The sequence below is a fragment of the Sciurus carolinensis genome, chromosome 3 (assembly GCF_902686445.1).
Source record: "Sciurus carolinensis chromosome 3, mSciCar1.2, whole genome shotgun sequence".
NCBI classification, from domain to species: Eukaryota; Metazoa; Chordata; class Mammalia; order Rodentia; family Sciuridae; genus Sciurus; species Sciurus carolinensis.
Window position 1 is genome coordinate 99540368 of NC_062215.1, and position 25360 is coordinate 99565727.

A 25360-nucleotide genomic window follows, 5' to 3' on the forward strand; every position below is an offset into this window, starting at 1 on the left:
TGGTTCTCTTTAGTTATACATGATAGCAGAATACATCCTATTATACTCATCAACAGTAGTCTATATTCACTGACCAATTGACTAGAAACATTCTAAAAAGAAGAAATTAAGCTAGTGAATCAAGCTAATGTGTTTACTTGGGTGGATAAATAGCATAAAGGCAACAAAAACCTGAATCACTGAAAACATTTTTTCTTTGGAAGGACGAGGGTATTAGATGGGACACAAGATTTAACACGAGGACAATAAAGTCACTGGGCAAAAAGAAAGCACATGTGGGCAAATAAATCTTAAAATCTGGGACCTACTCATAAAGTGCTCTATTTCTTTCAATGACTTCAGTCCATACGTTCATTTGAGACAACAAATAAAATATACACCCTACTATTTAAATATGGTTTTCCTTTGCCATGCTCACACAGTGAATTTATATTATGTTAATCTGAATATGATCTGTTACAACTCTCTGTGATTTAATTTGCAAATACTAATTAAACTATTTGAGGAAAAAACTGTAGGTAACATTGCTTTGGAGAGAAACTATTAAAGGATTTCTATAAATTGCTGATGAGAACCCAAAATCTTAAAATTTTTTTAAGAACAGGATATTCACTGTTCCATCTTATACAGGAAGCATAAGAGATAAAATTCCAATAACCTCGGCAATAGAATACATTAAAGGATGTTCTCCAATTGTGTTCTCCATTCTACTTTCTATCATCATGCTTAGGTAACCTCACCAAAAGAAATGAAAACGTGAGTTACAACTACAAAGTAATATGATATTACAGCAGTTAATTCTTTTAGGGAGGATGCTAACAAATTTTTTTTTTTCCTGATTTCATTTTGTTTTAAAAAGACAGTACTACATGTCTTAGAACTTTTTCTTACATAACATGGTATAATAGAGGAAAATCATATCCCTTTCAAACTCCAACAAAATAAATTCCATCTCTAAAATGCAATTTTTTTTCTTATGTTTGGCACACCAAATAAAAGGATTTTGTTTAATTAACAGGGTTGGTGAGGTTGTGGAAAGTGGAACTAACACCTAAGAAGGGTAAAAGCATGCACTAGCAGAAGCCTCAATTTTGTGCCACTTTTCACCCAGTAATTCCACTTCAAGATTTTACTCAATAAGAAATAATCACAGATACACACAAAAATAATCACAGATACGTGCCATAATGATGTTTAATATCTAGCATTGGTTATAATAAAAAAAATTCAGTAGCAGATTAAGCCATAATATACACATACAATAAGACTATTATGGTTTAAAAACTATAGTCTTGACTAACTTTTCTTTTTTTAATATGAAAAGGATATTTTTTGTTTCAAAAGGATCAAGAATTTCCGGTCTGGAATGTAAAGTGGCTTGGAAGAGGACACTCATCACAAGAAAGAAGCTGAACAAATTGAAAACAACTTAGATCCATCAGATCACAGGGCAGTGTTTTCTCCCCAAATGGGAGAGGCACCAGCAGATACAAAGAATCATGGATTACTGAAGGAGGATCAAAAACTGAACTGGAACTTATTTCAGGGTACTGCTAAAGGCTCAATGTAGTCAAGCTTGAGAGTTAAAGATTCCAAGGAAATCAGTTCATGGAGGTTCCAACACTTTTCCAGGAATCCTAACAAGTTATCACAGGGAAAAATCCTCTTCAGGAAGTGGGTACAGGGGTCGAGGAGGGGCAAATAGCTATAATGAAATACACCTAAGCCTTAATGAGGCGTGCCCTCAAGGGAAACTATTTAATAGAACCTAACTGACTAGGCTTTTACCAGAGCCTAACAGACCCAGAGAAGGGAAATAATCAATTCCAGTTTCCTCTACCCTTCCTGACAAACCTAAAAGGGAGTGGGTGGTGACCAAACAGCATCACTGAGAGTAAAAGCCCAGGCACAAAGGCTCGCACACAAAAAACTGAGACCTAATAATAGGACTATAGAATGGTTCTCTTCTGCAACACTTTACTACCATCAATAAGAACGCTTGTATACCTCACAGGTCATATTTAAGAAGTCCTTAGGAAAACCAAAAGAAAATATTAGAGAGAGAGAGAGAGAGAGAGAGAGAGAGAGAGAGAGAGAGAAAGAATAGAGCACACAACAGGAAACTTTAGCCCCTGGACTGAGAGCTACAGAAAACTATGAACTAGATGAACATACAATCTTACTAAAGATCTACCTACCCCCAGTTCATGTCTGGCTTTCACAATGAAAGAAAAACGAAACAAATAAAAAACACCTTGAAGAGAATGAAGCACACAACTAGATTCAGATATGGGAAAGATTATGGAACTATTAGACTGGGAACTTAAAAATGATTAAGACTACTATGCTAGGGTTCTAAGGGAAAATCAAAACACACAAAATAGTTAACCTACAATTTACAGATGGATATTATAAGCAAAGAGATAGGAACTCAGAATTAAATGGAAATGCTAGAAGTTAAAAAGGCAATAAAGAATTCTTCTGACAAGCTCAAAAATGTAGACAGGAACCAGAAAAGGAACAGGTAGCTTGAAATTATACCAATAGTAACTTCCAAATTAAAATGAAAAGAATGAAAAAGATGGAAAAGAGTATCCTAGAAGTGTCAGACTGAGACCAAAGAGGAGGGTCTAATCATTACCAAAAGGTTTTTGTTCCTTTTGCTTTTTGTCTACAGATTGGTGTGTGTTCTGCAGGCAGCCAACCTGGGAGGCAATGGCATTCTGCTGCTCAGCCAACAGTGAATATGTCCTTCCCCCATGCAGCTGCCACTGCCCTGGGGCACAGCCAAATGACCTGCCAGCAAGATTTGAAGGATGGGGTGAAGGCCCTCAGCGATCTTAGTTGGGCCTCCACTACTTCTGATGCCAGTGACAGCTGTAGATGTTCCCAGGACAGTCAGAGAAAATGGCAATGGGCAGCAGTACTTCCCCACAGCCTCTGCAGTTGCTATGCCAACCACTTTCCCTACTACTGCTTCTGTGGCTATCTAGGAACTACTGATTAGAAACCCCGTTGCTGATTTGACCATGGTAGCCAGGTAGGGCTGTCACCATGACATCAGTGACTACTCTCCTTTCAGCCCCTACCCTCTTGCAGCTGGAGTGCCTGCTGCCAGTTTCCCTTAAGCCTCAGTTGTCTTGCAACTGCTCCAGGAGACTTAACCTTATTCACAGCTATTCCAAATAACTGTCCAGCAGGCCCAGACAACTCCACCCAGGAGGTACTCAGGAAGTCTCCATCCACTCTGCAGCTGCTTCAGATGTTTTCACACCTGTCTACTATAACACTGCCCCTACCCATGACAGGCAGGCTGCATACACTGACAGGATAGTGCAGAAAACCAGAAGGCAGGAGACTGTGTATGTTCATTGGCCTGCTGGTATTGTCTACATAAGCAGCACTCCTCTCACTTTCAGGGGACCAATCCAGAAACTCCCATTCCACGAACTGCTCCTCTTATGCTGAGTTGCTAGAAACCACTAGCTTCCGGTGATGAGAGCTGCTAGGATAGCTACTTGGAGCAACTGGGAGATTTGCTCACATCAGAGTTGAGAGCTACTGGCAGTCAAAACTGAGAGCTGCACTTTGCTCTTTAAGTTGAGCCAAAAAACCCTCAGCCAGAGCTGCTCCAAGATGAAGCTGATATCTCCTTCTGAGCCACTGGCTGCCAAAAAATCACTGAAGTGGATGATGAACACAAACTTCATACTTTTTATGAGAAGTTATTGCCATAGAAGCTGCTATTGATGCTCTAGGTGAAGAATAGAAGGGTTATGTGGTCCAAATCAGTGGCGGGAACAACAAACAAGGTTTCCCTTTGAAGCAGGGAGTCTTGACCCATGGCCATGTTTGCCTGCTACCGAGTAAGCAGCATTCCTGTTACAGACCAAGGCAAACTGGAGAGAGAGCGAGCACAAATCTGTTCAACGTTGCATTGTGGACACCAATCCAAGCGTTCTCAACAAAAAAAAAAGGAGAGAAGGATATACCTGGACTTACGGATACTAGTGTACCTCATTGACTGGGATCTAAAAGAGCTAGTAGAATCCACAAACTTTTCAGTCTCTCTAAGGATGATGCCTGCCAATATGTTGTCAGAAAACACGGAAGGTAAAAACCCAGGACCAAAGCACCAAAGATTCAGCGTCTTGTTACTCCACGTGTCCTGCAATACAAATGCTGGCGTACTGTTCTGAAGAAAAGCGTATTAAGAAAAATTAGGAAGCGGCTGCAGAATATGCCAAACTTTTGGCCAAGATAATGAAAGAAGCCAAAGAAAAACACCAGGAACAGACTGCCAAGAGACTCTGAGAGCTTCTACTTCTGAGTCTAATCAAAAATAAGAATTTTTAAGAGTAACAAATAAATAAGATCTGACCTTAAAAAAAAAAAGACCCAAAACTCTCAGTTATCTTGTAACAATGAAAAGTATAACAAATGTACAATGAAAGAACACTGGAAGAGGAGAGGAAAGAACAAAAGAAGTATTTGAATAATACCTGAGATTTTTTTTTAATTAAGTACATTAAACCACAGATGCTAGAATCTGAGAAAACCAAGGAGAATAGACACCAAAAAAATCTATACCTAAGCATATCTTATCCCAACTACAAAAAATAAAAAACAAACAGAAAATCCTAAAAGAAGCCAGAAGAAGAACACCACTTTATCCATTGAGTATTAATGACAATCACATCAGACTTCTTTGTAGAAATCATGCAAGCGAGAAAGTTAAGAATGCAATATTTAGGGTGCTTAAAGATTTTAAAACAAAAAAAAAAAGAGCTGGGCACAGTGGCACACAGCTGTATTCCAAGAGACTCAGAAGCTTAGGCAGGAGGATTGCAAAGTTCAAAGACAGCCTCAGCAACCTGGCCAGGCCCTAAGAAGCATGAGATGAGACGAGACCCTATCTCAAAATAAAAAGGCCTGGGGATGTTGCTCAGTGATTAAGCACCCTAGGTTCAATTCCTGATACCAAAATAAACAAACTAACTAAACAAAAAAACAACAACAAAAAAATGGAATTTATATCACATGAAATTATCCTTCAAGACAAACAAAAATTGAGGGAATTTGTTACCAGTAAACCTGCCGTGCAAGAAATGTTCAAAGTTCTTTTGACAAAAGGCAAATTATGGAAGTCACAAATTCAAACCTATATAAAGAGAAGAGTGTTAGAGAAGAAATAAACAAAGTATTACTTTTGTTATTCTTCACTGGTCTAAAAGCTTGTTCAAAATAATACAAGCAAAAATATATTGAGTAATTATAGCTTATGGATGAGTGAAATGAATAACAAATCTAATAAAAGATGGGAAGGAGAAATTGGGAATACTGTTACATGATACTTGCATCAGCCATTAAGTGGTATAGTGAGTGTTACCTGAAACAAGCTAAATTGGATGTGAATACACAGTGCAAACTCAAGGGTAACCACTAAAATAAGTTTTAAAAATTATAATCAATAGGTTGAGCAAGGAAAAAAAAAAAACTGAATCAATCAAATAAAAAACTCAATAAAAACCAGAGAAAGAAAGAGTGAAGGACAGAAAAACAAAACTAGGAAAACAGAGAAAAACAAGAACTAATGTTTGTATGTTTGTTATTGATTCAGTTCTATCAGCTGAGACCTTGAGAACTTAAAAGTGAAGAACCTAAATAAATATACCAATTAAAAGAGTAGGTTACAAAAAAAAACAACAACAACAAAAAAACTATACGTTCTAAGAAACACACTGCAAATATAAAGACAGGTTAAAAGAGAAAGATAAAATTATACCATTTTAACATTAGTAAAAAGGAAGGTGGAGCTATGATGTTAATTTTAGATAGAACAGACTTCAGAGCAATGGCAATAAGGAGGGCATGGCACAATAAAACAGGGGTCAATTCTTCATTGACATAGTAATTCGTAATGTGTCTAACATCAAAGAATCAAAAAAGACAGAGCCATGACTTTAGTCCACAGCATCAAAATTCCCCAACCCAACCAACAAATCAAACCAAACCTAATCAATGCAATTCAATCCAAACCCCACCAAACCAAAAACCAAAAACAAATTGATAGAAACTGTTGAGTCCGCTAGCCTAGAGAGGGACACCAATACACCTCTAAGAATAACTGATAAATCCAGCAGGCAGAATGTCAGTAAAGACATATCTGAACTGGGCAGCACCATGAGCCAACCTATCTAACATTTACAGACCACTTCATCCAAAAGGAGCATGTTTTCTCAAGCTTATCTAGCACATTTACCAAAATAAATCACAATTGGAATGTAAAACATATCTTTAAATTCATCAGAATAGAAAACATAAAAGTATGTTTGTGGACCAAAATGAATTAACTAGAAATGAGTGACAGAGGTAGTTTGAAAATCCCCAAATATGTCAAATATATTAAGGTAAATCAACACACCTCTAAATAGCACATGGTTGAAGCAACTATGAACAAAATGCAAATGAAAATAGAACTTACCAAATTTGTATAACACAGTGAAAGAAGTCCACAGATGAAAACTTATACTACTGAATGCATATATTAAAACAGATGAAAGACCAAAAATCAATAATCTAAGTTCCATCTTAGGAAAATAGAAAACAACAAATTAAAACCAAAGTAAAAAGGAAAATAAAAATTAGAGCAGAAATCAATGAGACTGAAAACAGGAAATCAATCAAGAAAAATCAACAAAATGAAAACTTTCTTTGAAAAGATCAATAAAATTGATAAACCTTTAACCAGGCTAAGACAAAAAGAACAAATATACAAAATTTCTAATCAGAAGTGAAAAAGGAGTCATCATTACTGATCCAAAAGACATACAGATGTTATTATAAAGCAATGTAATGAACAATTCCATGACCAACCAAATTTGATAACTTGGACAATAAGGAACAATTCTTTAAGACTCAACCTACCAAATTTACACAAGAAATAGTCTGAACACGTCCTTATCTTCTACAGAAATCAGTAATTAGTGACTTTCTATAATAAAAACGACAGGCTCAGAAGGGTTCTGTTTGGTTAATTCTACCAAACATTTTACAGATTTATTGTATTAATTCTCTACAATCTATTCCAGAAATAGAAGCTGAAGGAAGATTTCTGTTATAGTTTGGGATAGAAGGTGTCTTCTAGAAGTTCATATGTGAGAAAATGTAGGAAATTCAGAGGTAAAGTGATCAAACCGGGAGAGAGTTAACATAATTAGTGCACAAATCCACTGATATGCATTCAGTGCATGCTAACTAAAGGCAGGTAAGGTGTGGCTGGAGGAAATAGGACACTGGGGTTTGCCTTTTGGGATATTTTGCCCCTTGTGAGTGGAGATCTCTCTGATTTCTGGTGCCACATCCTTCTGCCATGATGTTCTGCCCAGAAATGAAGTTGGCTGTCTATGAACTGAGACCTTTGAAACTGTGAGCCAAAATAAATTTTGCCTGCCCTATGTTATTCTTGCAGGTCTTTTGGTCACAGCGACAGAAAAGTTGACTAAAAAAATTTCCTATTTCCTTCCGTGAGACTAGGCATTACCCTAATACCAAAGCCAGTCAAAGACATTACCAAAAAAGGAGCTATAGACCAATATTTCTCATGAACACAGACACAAAAATCCTCAACAAAATGTAGTAAATTAGATCTAACAAAATACAGAAAGAATTATACTCCAAGATCAAGTGGGTTAAAATAGGTATGCAAGACTGGTCTGTTTAACATTTATGAAACAATGCAATCCACTGCAACAAATAAGCAAAGATAAAAATCATATGCTCTTAACAACAGATGCAGAAAGAGTTTTTGACAAAATACAACACCCATTCATAATTAAAACCTTTAACAAACTAGGAATGGAAACTCAACTTGGTAAAGAACACAAAAACACAGCATCATGCAATTAATGATGAGATGCTAGACCATCAGGAAAAATGCAAGGATGTTCTCTTTAATATTTCTATTTAACATGATACTGGAATCACTAGCTAATGCAATAGGACAAGAAAAGGAAATAAAAGGCATACTGATAGGAAGGAAGAAATAAACTGTCTTGTTGACTGATCCATTATTGTGTATGTAGAAAATTCCTAAACAGCAAGAAAATAATCACTCAAACTAATAAACTATTGCAGTAAGGTTAGAGGATATAAGTCAGTTTAATATACAAATGCCCACTGCTTTCCAATACACTAGTAATGAACTTCTCAAATTTCAAATCAAAGCAATACCATCTATATTACGCACACACACATATACACAAAACAACAACAAAAAAAAAACCTCAGTATAAGTCTAACAAAATATGTACAAGACCTATGAGGAAAACTACAAAACTCTTTAATTAAAGAAAACCTAAACAAATAGAGAGGTAATTCATGTACACAGGAAGAGTATGTACTACTGAATATCAGCAGTTCTTCCACTCTGATCAGTGAATGCAATCCAGATCAAAATACAATCAAGTTATTCTGTGAATATTACAAACTGATTTGAAAGTTTATATGGTAAGACGGAAGTCTCAGAAGAGCCAACACAATACTGAAGGAACAAAGTCAGAGAACAAAAACAAACCCAAAATTCAAAATCATATTGAATTAACATAGCCTTTATAACTTAAAAAAAATGAACTCAAAATGGATCATATACCTAAATGTAAAATGCAAAACTGTAAAACTCCTAAAAGATACAGGAAAATTATCTACATTTGGGGATGGCAATGAGTATTTAGATACAACACCAAAAGCATGAAGAAAAAAAGTGTTCAATTGGATTTTATTAAAAATTCTGCCCTGCTATTGACACTGTTAGGAAAATGAAAATGCAGTCACCAACTAGGAAAAAATACTTGAAAAACACATATCTGTTTAAACACTGGTATCCCAAATATACAGAGATCTTAAAACAACATTAAGAAAATCACCCAGTTTAAAAATGCCAAAGATATGAACACCTCATCAAATAAAGTGGCAAAAAAAAAGCACATGAAAAATGATCAACATCATATGTTACTAGAAAATTGGATAATGAAATACTGAGATACCTCTCCACACCTATTACAATAGCTAAAAGCCAAAGAAAAGATAGTATCAAATGTTGGAGAAATAGATACTCTTATACATTACTGACAGGATTGCAAAATGGTATGTTCACTTTGGAAGACAAGTTCCTTACCAACCTAACTATAGTGTTATCATACAATCCAGTAATCACAAGCTTTCGTTTCTCAAGTGAGGTAAAGACACAGATCCGAAAAAGAACTGTACCTGTTTATAGTACCTTTATTAATTTGTTTTGTATTATTGGGGGGATGGATTTTCCTGTGCTGCCCAGGTTGGTGTGGAACTCATAGACTCAAGTAACCTTCCCACCTAAACCTCCTGCAGAAGTAGCTGGGACTAGAGGCCTTGCATACAGTTAGTATCTTTATTTATAAATGAAAAAACTTGGAAGATGTCCTTGGAAGTAAATAAGCAAATGGATTAATAAACTGGTCTAACCACACAATGAAATATTATCCAGCTCTCAAAAAGTAAGCTATTCAGTTATGAAAAGACACAGGAACAATAGACATCTTTTACTAAGTGAAAGAAGTCAATCAGATGATGTTATAGACTATATGAATACAACTTTATGGATTATGGAAAATGCAAAACTACAGAAACTGAAAATGTCAACAGTTCAAGGGGGAGTTCAGGCAGTTTTCAAAGTAGTGAACTTAGACTACAGACACCATAATGATGGACACATATAAAATGTTAATATCCATAGAAGGTACAACACCACGACTGATCTCTTCTATAAACTCTGGATTTACACTAAAAATATTTTGACAGTCAATTAATTGCAACAAATGTATGATACTAAGGCAATAGACTATTCAATAATAGAGGAAACCAGGTTAACAGTAGGGAAGGCAGGGATACATGGGAACTTGCTTCTAGACAAAATTGTTTTTACTTAACTCATACATTATTTTTAAATTTTTAAAATCACATTTGCTTCTATAATATAAGAAGCCAAATTAATGAAATGTAAAAATATTCTAAGCTATTTTTCTTTTTTAAGTCAACAGTTTTAAAGGTAAACAAAACTATTTTTACACAGCTCATTATTTAAAGACAGTTCACACATATCTGACATAGGTTAGACTCTCCAGAGTATTTCCTGCTATATTTATACCATGGTGGACTAAAAGAGTTATGTTTTTTGTATTGTTTTGTTTTCTTTTCTGGTACTAGGGATTTAACCCATAAGTGCTTTACTGAGTCACATTCCTAGCCCTTTTTATTTTTTATTTTGACAGGATCTCACAAAGTGGATTAGGGTCTTGCTAATCCTGGGGATGGCCTCAAACTTGATATCTTCCTGCCTCAGCCTCCTGACCCACTGGGATCACAGGTGTGTTTCACCATGGCCAGCATTTGCTAGTCCAGGGAAGGATGTGATATCAGCTAAGGCGATTGTCACAGCCCCAGGTTCTCCTCTCTAGAGGAAAACACTTTGAAAAGTCATTTTAGCTTTTTATTTTGGAATTAAACTTTCTAGTTTTGAAAACATCTTATACTGCTAACTCGTTTTTTTCCATTTTAAGCATTACTATTATGGATGATGTACATTTCACTTTTTTCCACAAACACCTCAACCATTTCCCCAGATTCTTACTATACTTAACAATACTATAGACACAACTATTTTGCAGTGAACGTGTATCTGCCAAATGTATAGCCAAATGTACTAACAGACTTAAATCTTAGCAAGAGAAGAGAAAAAAGGTAAAAAATGATACATAATGTACAGTCTATTTACATGTAGTAAAAAGTAAAATGAGATAAAGCAAAACTTATTTTGTGAACACTGGTAGTTAAGAAATGCTAAAAGGAAAAGCAGTAAATAATTATCATCTTCTCACAGATAACCTTAATTTTTTTCCCTAGATGAATATTCAGTGTTTGCTTAGTCACATAATATTTCAGATTTGTTTGCTACTAAACAATCTGCTGGTTGCCAATGTGTCCTCTCAATGTATTCACAAGTGTCAAGTATTTCCATCAGTTAAACCTCAAAAATAAAAGAAAGTGAATGAGGTTTCTATTATGATAATGACAGATTGGACCAATCCTCCTGCTGAGGCCAACAAAACAACATTATAATAAAATAAATAAAGCAGTGAGAAATCACATGCCAAAAATCTAGGAGAAGGTAAACTAGAGATAAACGCCATACTCAGTTACTTGTTCTGAAGACATTTGCCATTCAGAACAAAAAGCTCGGAAACAGGGCTTTCACTGAAGGCTTTGTTAGACTATGGTTAAAAGCAAGAGACCTCACAAAGTTGAATACTCAGATGAGTCATCCATTCAATTTAAGTTGAGACCTTAAAAGGAGCAGTCTGGAGAAAAAGGAAAATTTTAAGTAGAACTCACACAAATTTGAAATCCTACCTAATATAAATTTATAACAGGAAGAATTTCAAGACTTAGGTCTCCAGAAATACTGAGAATGAACACAGGCACTATTTTTTAAAGACACTGATGCACTGATTAAAGAATCTCATTGAAACCAAAGCAGGACAAAGAATTCCACACAGAAACATCACAGTGAAAGAGCAGAAAAACTAGGACAAAGAAAATATTTAAAAAGACAGATTTCCTTCAAAGCAATGAGAATTAGATTGATAGCTTACTTCTTAAAATTAATAATGGAAGGAAAAAACAGTGGAATGTTATCAAGCTGATGAAAAACAACCACACATAATTTAATATCCCCCAAATATTCGAGATTAAACAAAGATATTCTAAGATATTAAAAAAAAATAAGAGAATTGATTGACAGGAGTGTGCATTAAGGAATTTCTAAAGACCCACTCGAATTAAAAGGAAAAAGATTCTAAAAGAAGAGTCAGAAATGCAGGAGGATATTAAGAAACAAGAAAGGTGGGGAAAACATGGGAACATCTAATTCAGCATTGATGACTGAGAACATTGCTATCCAACAAAAATACAATATCAATCATATAAGTAATTTAAATTTTTCTTGTACTTACATTAAAAAGAGCAAAACAAGGTAAAACTAATCATAATTTCAACATGTAATAATAATAAAAACGGAGGTATTTTACATTGTTTTCATTCTGTGTTCCAAATCTCATGTTCATTTTAATATACAGAACATCATAATTTCATATGCTAAATTGTCATAATAAAAGTACTTGACCAGGGCTGGGGTTGTGGCTCAGTGGTGCATGGTCGCCTAGCACTTGTGAGGCCCTAGGTTCAATCCTTAGCACCACAAACAAATAAAATAAAGGTATTGTGTCTACCTACAAGTAAAAAAAAAAAAAAAAAAAAAAAAAAAAAAATATATATATATATATATATATATATATATATATAAAGAAACGAACTATATTTTTATAAATTTTTAGCTGAGAAGCAAATTTATGCATCCAAGTTATTCCAAACTTAAAGGTCTTATAATAACTCAAATTAGTATCAGTTTTCAAACATAATACTACATGAAACTAAACACTCATTTTATCAGTCACATCAGTCACATTTTAAGTGCTCAAAAGTCATATTCAGCTAGTGGCCAGCACTAGAGCTGAATGTGGAAAGCACAAGTAGAGAACTTATTTGCTAGAGTTAAAATTACATGTAAAATTCAAGTAACAACCATTATAGCATATAAGTCAGTGAGGAATTAAATGTGATAAAATTATCATCCAGGAAGAGTTATGCAAAAAGCAGAGAACATATTTGCCACATTGTTACAAACTTTGAGTAAAACAGACAACCAAACAGAGAAACTGCAAAAAGAATTAGATGATTAAAAAAAAATTCCAGAAAGAAGAAATCCAAACAGCCAATACATTTTTTAAAAAGGGCTCAAACTCCTTAGAAACCAGGCAATGTAAATTAAAACAGAAGCCAACACTACATTTATCCGCTTGGCGAAATAAAACAACTACTGGTGAGACGGCAGAAATAAAAGATATATAACATATACTGCTGTGGAAATATAAGTTGGTATATCCACTGTGGAAAAGACTGGCATAATCTAGAAAAGTTGGAGATAACCATATATAACCTACAAAAATACAGGATTATGTGTATAAGAATACATATAATGAATATACATTGTGATATTGCTCATAATTGCTAAAAATTGAGCACTATCCAAATATTCTTTAATGTTAGAACAATTAAGTTATTTGTGGCTTATTCTGAAAAAGATTGACTATAATATAAATATGACCATACCACACTGAAAATATATGACTAATGGCTAAATATTATCAGGGTCAAATCTTAGCAACATGAAAAACCGATAAAAAATGATATATAATATGTGATTCATTTACAAACTAATCTATAGTGTTTACAAATGCTGACATAGGTGGTTTAAAAAGACAAACAAGAAAAGCAGTAGGTAATTACCATAAAAATCAAGATGTTAAAATCAAAGACTAGGAGGAATGGTCAGGACTCTGGAGTGGGTACTTCTCAACTCCAGCAAAGTCCCAGTTCTTAAACTGGGTAGTGGTTACAGTTCATTTTATTATTCATTATACTCCATATGATTTCTTCTGCACTTGTCCATAGATTTAGTGTTTTCTACAAAAAAAAGTTTAAAACTTGTATCTAAGACACATGGATTGCCTTACTATATAATTTTTCTGTGTTAGACAATTAGGTTTTCTATTAAAGGCACATTTTAGTTTTGATCCCATATGACATAATTACTGTACACATAGTAGTAAGCATTAGGAAATGATGAATAAATAGGGTCCACTGCCAAAATTTTGGGGAAGTACAACATAGGAAAACAGTAATTTGAGTTGATAACTAAAAAAACCCATACTACAGAATAAATAATACAACACAATAAACATGAGGAATTTTATTTTCTGTATAAAAAGGGAATACCTAAGTGATGATTCTTTAAAGTACTTTTACAAAAAATTATACCTGAAAAAATGGAAATGTTTTTAAAAATAAAGATTGTCCGAAAGGTGAAGGAAAAAAAAAAAGAGAGAGAGAGAGAGAGAGAGAGAGAGAGAAAGAGAGAGAGAGAGTTGTTTCACTATAAAAGAGGAGGCACCTATTTAAAAAATTTCCCATCTACACTGGAAGGGAAAATTTTAAAAGATGTCCCCTATCTCTTTACCAGTCATAAAACTCAATCTCAAGGACTACACAATCCCACCCATAACTCTTTAAGAAGCAGCACAGGTTTTGTGAGGAAGCAACATTAAACATGGAGGGAAATTCCACTCAAGCAATCCCCGCCTGATCCTTTGTCAAAGTCACTGCAGAATTTCAGGGAAGACTGCAAGGTAAGGAGCGAAGGGCATAATATCCAACGTTAAGTAACTGATGAAGCTGGTCAAAATTCACACACCTGGCTTCTCATTCCCCGGACAGGTAGCCTGCTATATGACTGAGGAAAAGTCATTTAGAGTTGGCAGCCCAGGTCCCACATACCTCACTAGTCTCTTAACATCCAACCCATCACGCACCTCACCTACAATCCCCTGCAGAGGTAGTCTCCTCAGCACTCCCTACATTAGTCAGGACGTGTCGACACGTGTTGGGAGGCCAGGAGATAGGAGGATCCCGCTTCGTTCTGGCCTGTCCGGCCTAGAAAAGCCTGCCCCTTCCCAACATTCGCCACAGCTTTCCACCCTACCACTTTCGATTTGTCTTTGGTCGCTGGCGTGCCTGACCTTCATTGTGAGGCCAGCCTGATCCACATTACCTCTCGAGGAAAAGCTTGCCTTAACCAGCGCAAGGGCGGAATCCCGCGACTACTGAATTCGTTTCACAGGCTCGCCCCGCAGCCGCCTGGCCTTGGCTTCACCTGCTGCTGCCAACCGAACACAACCAAACACTCCCAGCATACCAAGCGCACGCATCGCCTCTCCCTCCACGACCCCCTCCCGCTCAAACACGTGACCTCCTTTCGCCTCGGTCCACGCCTACTTCCGTTCCTCCACTCTCCCTTTGGAGGGAGGAGGGAGATGGGAATGTTAAAGAGTACCAACTTCCTCCTACACCCCGCCCCCGCCCCTCTACCCCCTGCTACAATGTCTTCCGGGTCGCGAGTGCCTCGGAGCCTTCTGGGAAACCATCTCATTTCCTCCCCTCCCCCTCCTCCTCCCTTCAACCAACCAGCCTCCCGTCAGAGAAGGGCATGCGCAGTGAGTGCCTCCCGTCTCTTCTACCCGAACCCCCCCTCCCCCCCCAAGCAGAGAGACCCCAGCAGCAGCAGCAGCTGATGATGAAGAGAGAGGCAGTGGCAGAGGGGGGGCACCTTTTATTTCTATTTTTAAAGGGACAGGACACTAATTTTACCCCACTTCAACCTTGAATTGAGGGGGGTGGGGGGAAGGCGGCTGAGTTCCTTCCCCCACCCTCCAGCCCGGAGCCCTGAGAGGGGGATTGAGCCTGAGAGAGAAGGAGAAGGAGTTTCTTCCTCTTCGAAAACCTCCATCCACGACTCCTACCCCCTCACCCCTCCACTCGCTTCCCTCCCGAGCCCCCTCCACCCTCCTTCTCTTTGGCCGTGAGAGGAGAGAAAGAGACCAAAAGCCTCTTAGCAACACAGACCCTTTGCTGTTGCTGTTGCTGCTGCTGTTGCTGCTGCTGCTGCTACTGCTGCTACTGCTGCTTGGCCCTGGCTGGAGACATCTCACTACACCCAGGAGCAGCCACTTCCCCAGCTCTCCTCCTCCTCCTTCGCCTCCTCCTCCTCCACTCCCCCCCTTTATTACCCTTTGTGTCATCCTCCACAGCTCCAGGGAAGGCACTCAAAAGTGGGGGGCAGGAAAGGTAAGTGTGTTTGTGGGGGCTTCATTGCCTTCCTCTGGCTCTGACTTTCACTCCGGGGCAACAGTAGCACCAAACCACATACGCAGTGGAGCTCCGGGGTGAGGAGGGGGTGGTGCTCAGGGGGGGTGAGAGAAGGAGGGGTTGGAGTGAGGAGGGATGTGTGAGGTGGGGTGCCCATCCTGTCAGGGTAGGAAGGGCACTTTTATTTTTATTTGCTGTTGTCAAAAGTGGTTTCTCTTCTTCAGCTAACATCTGATTGTGCCTTGCTCCAGTGGGGGAGAATACAAAAACAACCCCCCTCCTTCCTCCAATGAGGCGCCAGGGATAGAGACAGAAAGAGGCACACTTTCTGGATGTCACTTAAAAAAATTCATTTGGAGAGCTTTTTCTCTTTGCCTAGGAAAAGCTCTACTGCATTTGTTTCTGAGTGGGAAAATGTCGGGATCTGGATTGTATTGGAACTGCCTATCCATTTGTAGACCTGAGTGTTTACCCCTTTTTGGTCCTGTCTGTTATTTGGATATTGACTTTTGGGTTGGAAGAATTGGCTGGTTTTTGCGTTATGGGTTTATTTTCTCTATTTTTCTTTGGTATGAGTTGCATAGAAATTTTCAGATTTTTAGTTATTGAGGCCTTTGGTTAGGTTTTGACTCGCTTTATTGCTTTTTTTGTTAAATGTTCGTTTCATGTATGAGTTTATAAATTGCACAGCTCAAAATGCTTAAAGTTTAAATGCCACTGGTATTTTCTTACCCACATACGTTTTTGGTATTTATTTTCCATATAAGATGAGAATATTAGCCATTTCACAATTAACTGAGTATTTTTATAATCTTAGTAACTTGTCTGAACAAGTAATCCCTATTGAAAACTTTATGTTGTTCTGGCTGCATGGAAGGCCAAACCCCTCCATCAATAGTTTGCCGGATTGGTACCACTTCCAGTTTTAACTGAATTATTTATTTACTGTTGTAAATTGAGATGGTTTTCATCTCTTGGGGTACTGAAACAAATTGTTCACTGTATGTGAAAGAAAAAAATGTCTAAAATATGTTTTCATAGATCAAAGAAAACAAAGTTGTAGTTAGTATATTACAGTTAGATATAAACTGAAAGGTGAATCCAGGTTTAGATTTATAGAATAACAATCTTGATAAAAGTCATTATTCTCCATTTTCACATGGTGTGTTCTTAGTGAATAGCTTTTCATTCCGTGCTTTATTTCACAAATGCTAGAAAGTATGTTTTTGATGTAGGCCTTGTACTAGGTCTTCCATTAGATGTGATATTTTGTTTCATATATACATTCTTTATCCTTTCCTTGAAGATGGATGCACACACACATTCTCTTTCTCTTTCCCTCTCTCTCTCTCCTTCTCATTCTCTTCTCCACACACACACACACACACACACACATACACATCCACCCCCCCTTTTTTTTAATTGCATTGGTATCTCTGATCCCTTAATTTATGTCAACAAAAAAATATTCTTCTGTAAAGCAGCAATTTTTGTGAACATACTGGCAATATGAAAGCAGCAATTTGATCAACTCGAAAGGATTGAAGAAATATCAACCTAGAAGGATATTTGACATAAATATTATAAGGACATTATGATACTTTTTTATTTTCTGGATGGTAAAGCCAAGACATAATATTCTTGTATTTTAGTGACTGAAAAGTATTGCATATGTAGAAACTTGTTCTATAAAATTTTAATTACCAGCTGGGTGCAGAAGTAGACATTTATACATAACAATAACAAAAAAATAGAAAAGAAAAACAAGCTGTGTAGCAGTAAGCAATATGGTCTTATTTCTCTCATTGCTGTTATACATTTGAATAGTTTCCTGCCTTTCTCTGAGGTGTCATTGATGCACTGAAGCAGAAATTTGTGTCAAGTTCAAGTTTTTCTCCAAAGATCTATGCTGCTATTCCAGGTCCACCTGAGATTTTTTTGTCCTTACCCTAAAACCTCAGAAACCTTAACATAGGACATAGACAGTAGAACTTAGTGAAGAAGTTAATATTAATAAAGTGAATCATATAGGTAATTGGGGTAGTCATCACCTAGTAGGCAGCAGAGTAAAAATTTACAGTCCTTGATTAATACTTTTACTTTGTTTTTGTTTTCCTTTGAAAGTATTTATTTTAACCCTTATTTTTAACCCTTTGTGGTTGGAAGATTCCAATCTTTCTCTACTTTCGATAATGATTTATGCTTAGAAACCTTTTATTGTGTTTTTATTATGGCTTATTTTTTAAGTATTAAGAATAATTGATACTTTAGGATGGTAAGTTTTCAAATAGATGGTGTCTTGGAGGTCATTTTATCCAACTTTCCATACCACTGAAGTTCAGAGAGCTTGAGAAACTTGCCCAAGGTTCCAAGGCCTGTGAGTGGGCACAGGACAGGAACCAGAGAACTCAGTTCTCTTGACACTAACTACTAACTACTCATTGTTCTTTGTCAGAGATGAAACTGTCTGCACAATTCCACATACAGCACTTAAGAGTTTTATAAGAATAGTAAGGTAAATAGTGTTATAATTTTGTACTTTTATAATTCATTGTTGTTGACCTTTTCAAGACATACTAATTTGACTTGTTGTGGATTATTACTATTTTGAGAATTATTTTGGCTTTCTGTAATGCTGTTTTTTCCTGAACTTCCAATTAGGAAACATACTTACTACTCTTGTATTAAAGACTCATATTTATAAACAGAAATAAAATTCACATTTTATTGTGTTTACATGTTAGTCATGCCTTAAAGAACTACTTAAATAAAAGGGTTTTGTTTGTTTGTTTGTTTGTTTTTTTGTTTAAACTTAGTCCCTCACTCAGCACAATGTCTGATGTACAGTAGACCCTACAGGTTGTGGTGTTTAAGTATTTTATTAGTTTTAAAATTAGACATAGTTGAATTTCTTTACTCCCAAATGTGAGATTCCCATTTCCTTCCTCCCTTTTTCCTTTCTCCCTCTTACTTTCACTACCATGAAAACGTTTTTCTTGAGAATTTTTTGTTTTTTATCTCCACTGTGGTTCTTTTTATTATCACCCCTGTGGTTCTCACTTTTTAGAATTAACATCCAAATTAAACACCATTGATGATATAGTTCTCATAATAACAGGAAAAACCCTATTCACTTCTAATCATTACGCAGAATAGAATTTAACAAAAGTGACTTTGAATAAGCAATAATAAAAAATTTTACATAAAAATGTAAACATTCAAGATGAATTTAAGCTTCACTTCATTGAGTGAATGGTGCAAATAGGTTGATGGAATGATTAGGCCGCTTTTACCAGCTCTTTAAAGCAACTGTTACTTAGGTGACATGTTTCCCTGACTTTGTTTTTTTGGTCCTTACCCAGACAATTATCAACTTGCCAGTTTTCTATGGATATGAAGATTTACTCCTAGTCTTCAGTGGGACCCCATGAAGTCAGCCAGAAAGCCTATGTCCAACATATGTACCTTTGCAAACTTGTCTGGATTTTGAATGTATGTGCAAAACAGATTGTACTTAGTTATTCATTAAACATCTATGGAGCATCTGCTGTCTGTCAGGCACTGTGCTAGGCATGTGAAAAAACAAGAATGGTCCCTGCAATTTAATGTGAAGAGATTTCTCAATTGTATTCCACAAGTATATTGGTCATATATTTATTTTGGTTTACGTAAATGAAATTTATATTAACTAAATGGGTACTGTTAGGTAAAATAATGCATGTTTAAGACGGATATTGCTGTATTTTATTAAAATAGAAAGAAAAAAAATTTCCACTTAATACTGTATTCGATGGATTTCTATTCTGTTTGTAGTTCATTCATTTAACACCATGAAAATAGTCTATGTGGCATCCATTGCTGAAATTTTATTTCTAATTATAATTTTTTTGACGATGACCAACACTCTTCATTAATTTCCCTATCCCCACAAAAAAATCCAAATTCTCCAAACTTAATTTTTTCCCCCAAATACCTTTTTTCTGTTTACATCTCATATAACAGGATATCTTTCATGGTTTACTAGGAAATCCATTGTACAATATTATTCTGAGCTTTTAGATATTTCTGCCAAATTTCAAGCACACCAATCATGTGATTTCTTTATTATCCAGTAATTAATATTTACTTTTTATTAGTTTTAGAAATTTTAGCATATACTAGATGTATTATTCCAAGATCTTTATAAAAAATTTCCCAGTTTTAGTTCCAAAATAGTTATTATATTCAGTCTTGATTATGTGATGCTGCTACTATAGTTTTAGTAAAGTAAGTTGGAAGTTTCTAAAATATATGGGAGTTTCAATGCCAAAAACATCCTATCTCAGTATCTGTCATATCTTTCATATGTAATTGAAAAGTATTCAAGATTAAAAAAACCACTACATTCACTTCACCCTCCTTAATGTAGTTTTAGAATATTGTTGATTCAGTACTGGAACAAATGAGGGGACTTACCTCTGCTGGTGCACTTTTTCTGGACGGTAAATAGATTCCTAAATGGTAAATTCTGATCTTTCTCATATTCATTTATTTATATTTATTTATTTATTTATTTATTTATTTATTTAATTTATTTTTGGTACCAGCGATTGAACCCAGAGGTGTATCTATACTCAAGTAAAGCATTACTAAAAGCACAGCTCTTACAGCTTATTAATGTTTCTGAATGTGTATAAAGATAGAAAAACAAAAAATGCCAGTTCTTTATAAGGAACATAGATGCAGGCCAGTGTGCAACTTAAAATATACTTGAAGTCATTCTTTTCATTGCCTAGCGAAAATGACATTTGAACCATCTTTATATTGAACCTTAACTTGTGTGGTGTTACCTCTAGCATTTTGTTACATGAAGTTTGGAGCTTCTAACAATATGTGACACAATGAATATTTACTATAAAAATTATATAAATGTGTTGGTAGTGGAACACCTAAAAACAAAGGGGAGTTTTTACTGTTTAGTGCTTTGGTGTTTGTATACACATTACCTTCTAGACTCTGTCATACAACATTTTCATAATTACATTACACATGTAGGACTAAGTTTAATGTTCTCTTTTTAGTACTACTTGAAGTCAGAAATATTTTTAGTATGAGAATGGACAACTTTTGAGTTCTCTGAATGCCTAAATTATTTCATGCTTGTTCTGTAAAACAACTACTCAGATAAAGTACTTTCTGATCCAGCCAAACATAGTGGATTTTTACATCTTTTAAGAGAAAAAGGAGCAAATTTTTTTTTCATTTTACTATTCAAGTGATATTCACATCAACCCTAAGTAAATACACTTGCAAACTATATACTTACATGTACTCTTCTCATCATATGGGAGTTAGGCCAGTGCATTATGCCTTGCAGAGTTTTGGAAACATTTTCTAATATTTTTTAAATGCTGAAGAAGTACTCTGTATAGTATATTACAGTTCAGGAAGAAAAGTTTGCTAAAATGGTTTCTGGCTTGTAAAAACAATCTAATTAGTGAAATGGAGTAAATCTATGGTCCTGAATAATTTTCTTAGATAACCTAAAACTAATTAAGTTGAAAGTAAAGATTCTACCAGGATTTCTCTTTAAACTGCTTCTATATTATATAACAACTGAGAGGTTGGAATAACTCAGAGTAATAACTTCAAAGAGAGAAGGAAAGATCTAGGTGTAACATGCATTAAGGTTTGTCTTCTAAAGTAGATGGACATGATGGATAAATGATATTTTAATATTGAACCTGCTGTAAAGTTTATATTTCTTTCAAAGTTGGATTTGACAAGTTTTGGTTTGAGTCCTTTCAGTTGATGTATATAGCCTTTTCTTAGAGAACTTGTAATTCTGTATCATTGAGTAGATTGTTAGAATGTATTGTTTTAAAGAACTGAAATGAATTATGTAACTCAATTGCTAGTCTCACAAAGGCAAAAAAAATTTGTACTTTGATGCCTTACATTCTTTTGCCAACCAACTGAAATTGCAGCAGTGACATGGAATTTTTCAGTTTGGTGCTACTGTTAAAGCTTACATTCTTTTGCTGCCTTTTTTTTTTTTTTTTTTTTTTTTTTATTAACTGCATGTATCTTAGTAGTTAGAAGTAAATGTAAAATGTTTCTTAAGAATGACTACTAAATTATATTTAGGTTTACCCTTGTAGTAACAGCTATTGTTTCTTATATATCTTTAGTCTAAAAATGCCCACTAATGTTGGCCATTAATTAATCTGTCCATCATCATTCAAATTAAATGACATAAAAATATTTAGAAAATCAAACACATGTTTCTGTAATGCCAGAAATTAGAGGCTTTTTAAAAAAATGTTTGTATGAATGTATTATAGTTGTGCATAAGTGGGGTTCATTTTTATATAATCATACAAGAGTGGAAAATTGTTTGCTCCAGTGCTTCCTCTTTTCCCAACCTCTTCCCTTTTCTCCTACCTCTTCTATACTGGTCTTCCTTCCATTTATTTATTTTTTTTAAATTGGTGCTTTATAGCTATATATGAAATTCACTGTGATATATTCATATATGTACATAACATCAATTTCATTTCATAGTTCTAGAGGCTTTTTTGTAGCATTATTCTAAAATCATATTCCTTCTTCCACATTTATCACTCTGGAGTTTGTGCTGAAGGATTTCTTGGCCATTTTAGACTGTAATCTAGTTAAAAGGTTTGTTTATGCTTCCCATCTCTGTTCTGCTGATGGTATTAGAATGCAGGCCAGAGCCAGACATCTAACTGTTTATAACATTCAAACTTCAATTAAAGCTACAGTATTCACTTTATTATATATCAAAAAGCTCATACCAGCTAAAAATATTACTTGGAATGATGGTAATGATCTTGTGTGGCCATAAGCTTTCCTAAATCTTACTATTCCTTAAGAATATTTTTTCATTTATGAGGTATTAATAATTTTTTCTTTGTAGGATTGTCAAATGAAGGTTATTTTCCATTAAAAGTGATGGAGATTTTCCTTTAAAATATTTTTCTTTTGATAAAAATAAAGCCTAACAGCTTATCTTAGTACTTGAATTGTCCAGTTTAGTTGTCTCAAAATTAATACATTCGGTAGACATTACTTTGCTATTGAATTGATTTGAATCCCCTTTGACAAATACAGTAATATGTTGCTTATTAGAAAATAAAATAATAGTCGTATTACTCCAGTTTCCTCATATGTTTGAAAGGAGTAGAGGACCACATAACGCAGATTTTGATTTAATTTTATATTGCTTTTCTAAGCTGCTGCTCTTGCTGTTTTGAGTTTATGTGTTTTAAATATGTTGATAAACTATTTAAAAAGTTTTATTTTTGTTTTATTTCTTCAGCTGCTTCTCTGCTCTTGAAGTTTTCCTAGGATAATCATAAAAATGACTCATTATATGGATGTTTAATTTTTCTACATAGTACACAAATTTGATATATACATTGCTTTATTTTTGACAAAAATAAATTTTATTTTTAACTAACTTTGGACCTTGATTGACTAAACATATACATTAATATTATTATTTGTTATTTTTTATTTTTGGTAATGGGGATTGAACCCAGGTTGTTTTGCCACCGAGTTACATCTCCAGCCCTTTTTTTTATTTTTTGTTTGAGACAGGTTCTCATCAAATTGTGTAGGGCCTCAGTCAGTTCTAAGGCTGGCCCCACTGTGATCCTCCTGTCTCAGCCTCCTGATTCCCTGGGATTACAGGTGTGTGCCATGGCTCTGGCTATATAGACATTATTTATATATAAACTGTTTATTGATGTCTACCTTAATGGAAGGTATAAACAACATATCATTTATGAAAGATGTAAAATCTTATCAAACTGAATGAATTGCTGCTCAAATATTTTAAATAACAGATATTGCAATGGAAAGATCCATCCATATGACTCACTTTGCTGGGCACTGAGGGAAACAATCCATTTATTTTGAAATAAAATAAAATAGGAAATTAGGAAATGCTTACTCTGGTATGTAAAGATAAGAATTAAAACAACCATGCAGAATTTAGATTTGTAGATTAAATACACGGGTAGTTTTCTTTTTTTTTTTTTCTTTTTCTTTTGGCACTGGGACTTAAACCCAGAGGCACTTTGCCACTGAGTTACATCCCCAGCCCTTTTCAGCTTTTTATTTTAAAGAAGGTTCTCACTATGTTATTTAGGGCTTCCCTAAGTTGCTAAGGATGATCTTGAACTTCCAGTGCTCTTGCCTTGGCCTCCCTGCACAGTATGAACCTATTTATGTAAAAAAAAAAAAAAAAAATATATATATATATATATATATATATACAGAGTATTATGTTTGTAATGCTTAAGAATATGTGTTTGTACAGATATACAATACACATTTTATACCATATGCACTATATATGCATAAAGTATATGTCATTTAAATATATTAAATAAAGGTCTGGAAGACGTACCAAATTATCTTTTGTATACATTAAATATATATGCCGGATTTGGAAGGTTGAAAACTCTGTTATGTATAATTCAGCATTACTTGGATTAAATTTTAACAATAAGCTTATATTCAGGTAGTGATTTCATAATGAAAAAATGTATGTTAAAAGGAGCAATGGAGGAAAACGACCCAGGAAAATTGCATTCCTAGTCAAATAATCACATGAATATATCCCTTGATTACCTTGATGAAAATTTTGCATTTGCTAATAATCATCATAGCTTGATCTGTAATAAAGTCTTTCATACTAATCAAATCTTGTCTAAAAGGGTAAAAAGCTTGGTCAATTGGAGGGGGGAAATGGATATAATATATCTTGATTTTCAATATTTTTCTTCTTAGTAAAAGATCAATTTCTCACTGTTATCCTGGCAATGTATAGACTGTGCTTCTAGGGGTGGAGAATGGTGTCAGTAATAAAGTTACAGATAGTTTTGGTCTGAGAAATGAGAATACATTTAGTGGAGCATTGTGGCACACCCCTTTAATCCCACTGATTTAGGAGGCTGAAGCAGGAGGATCACAAGTTTGCGACCAGCCTCAGCAACTTAGTAAGACCCTCGGTGATGTAGCAAAACCCTATCTCAAAATCTGAAAAAGTTTAGGGATGTAGATCAGTTGTGAAGCACCCCTGGTTTCCATCCTCCCTACCAATGGTAACAGCAAAAAAAGATGGAATACATGGACCTAAGATAAACTTTCATTACTTTAATCAGTGATCCAAATTTTTATATGTTCACTCAAAATATAGCAGAGTCACTTAACATTTCTGTACTATTTTCTATATTTGAGTGATGGTTTAAATAGAGAAAAAACCAGAAGGTTTGAAGGCTAGCTACTTTTATTTTTTTAAGTGACTGAAACATGTACTTGAAAAACTCTTTAGGAACCTTTGTAAAAATAACATCAAACTGAGTATGTAAATATGCTTAGTAAAGAAGGAATTAGAATTCTGTAGAATTAATCACAGTGTGCATTTTGAGAATATATGAGTTAGGTAGAGGAGAGATTCTAGGTTGTCACAAAAGAGGGTAATTCAGATAAAGAC

The 25360-nt window shown here is 35.0% G+C and overlaps 2 protein-coding genes across 10 annotated transcripts in view; one reads left to right on the forward strand and one right to left on the reverse strand.

Moving 5' to 3' along the window:
• Orc4 (origin recognition complex subunit 4) overlaps window positions 1-15700 on the reverse strand; it is an 80499-nt gene extending 64799 nt beyond the window's left edge. The window contains exon 1 of one of the 6 annotated variants that reach the window (XM_047547396.1): window positions 15613-15700. The gene's annotated coding sequence lies outside the window, so the exon portion shown is untranslated. The other 5 variants (XM_047547397.1, XM_047547394.1, XM_047547392.1 and 2 more) reach the window with 5 other exon arrangements.
• Mbd5 (methyl-CpG binding domain protein 5) overlaps window positions 15192-25360 on the forward strand; it is a 481517-nt gene continuing 471348 nt past the window's right edge. For all 4 annotated transcript variants that reach the window (XM_047547386.1, XM_047547387.1, XM_047547389.1 and 1 more), the window contains exon 1: window positions 15192-15834. The gene's annotated coding sequence lies outside the window, so the exon portion shown is untranslated. The remainder of the gene's footprint in view (window positions 15835-25360) is intronic.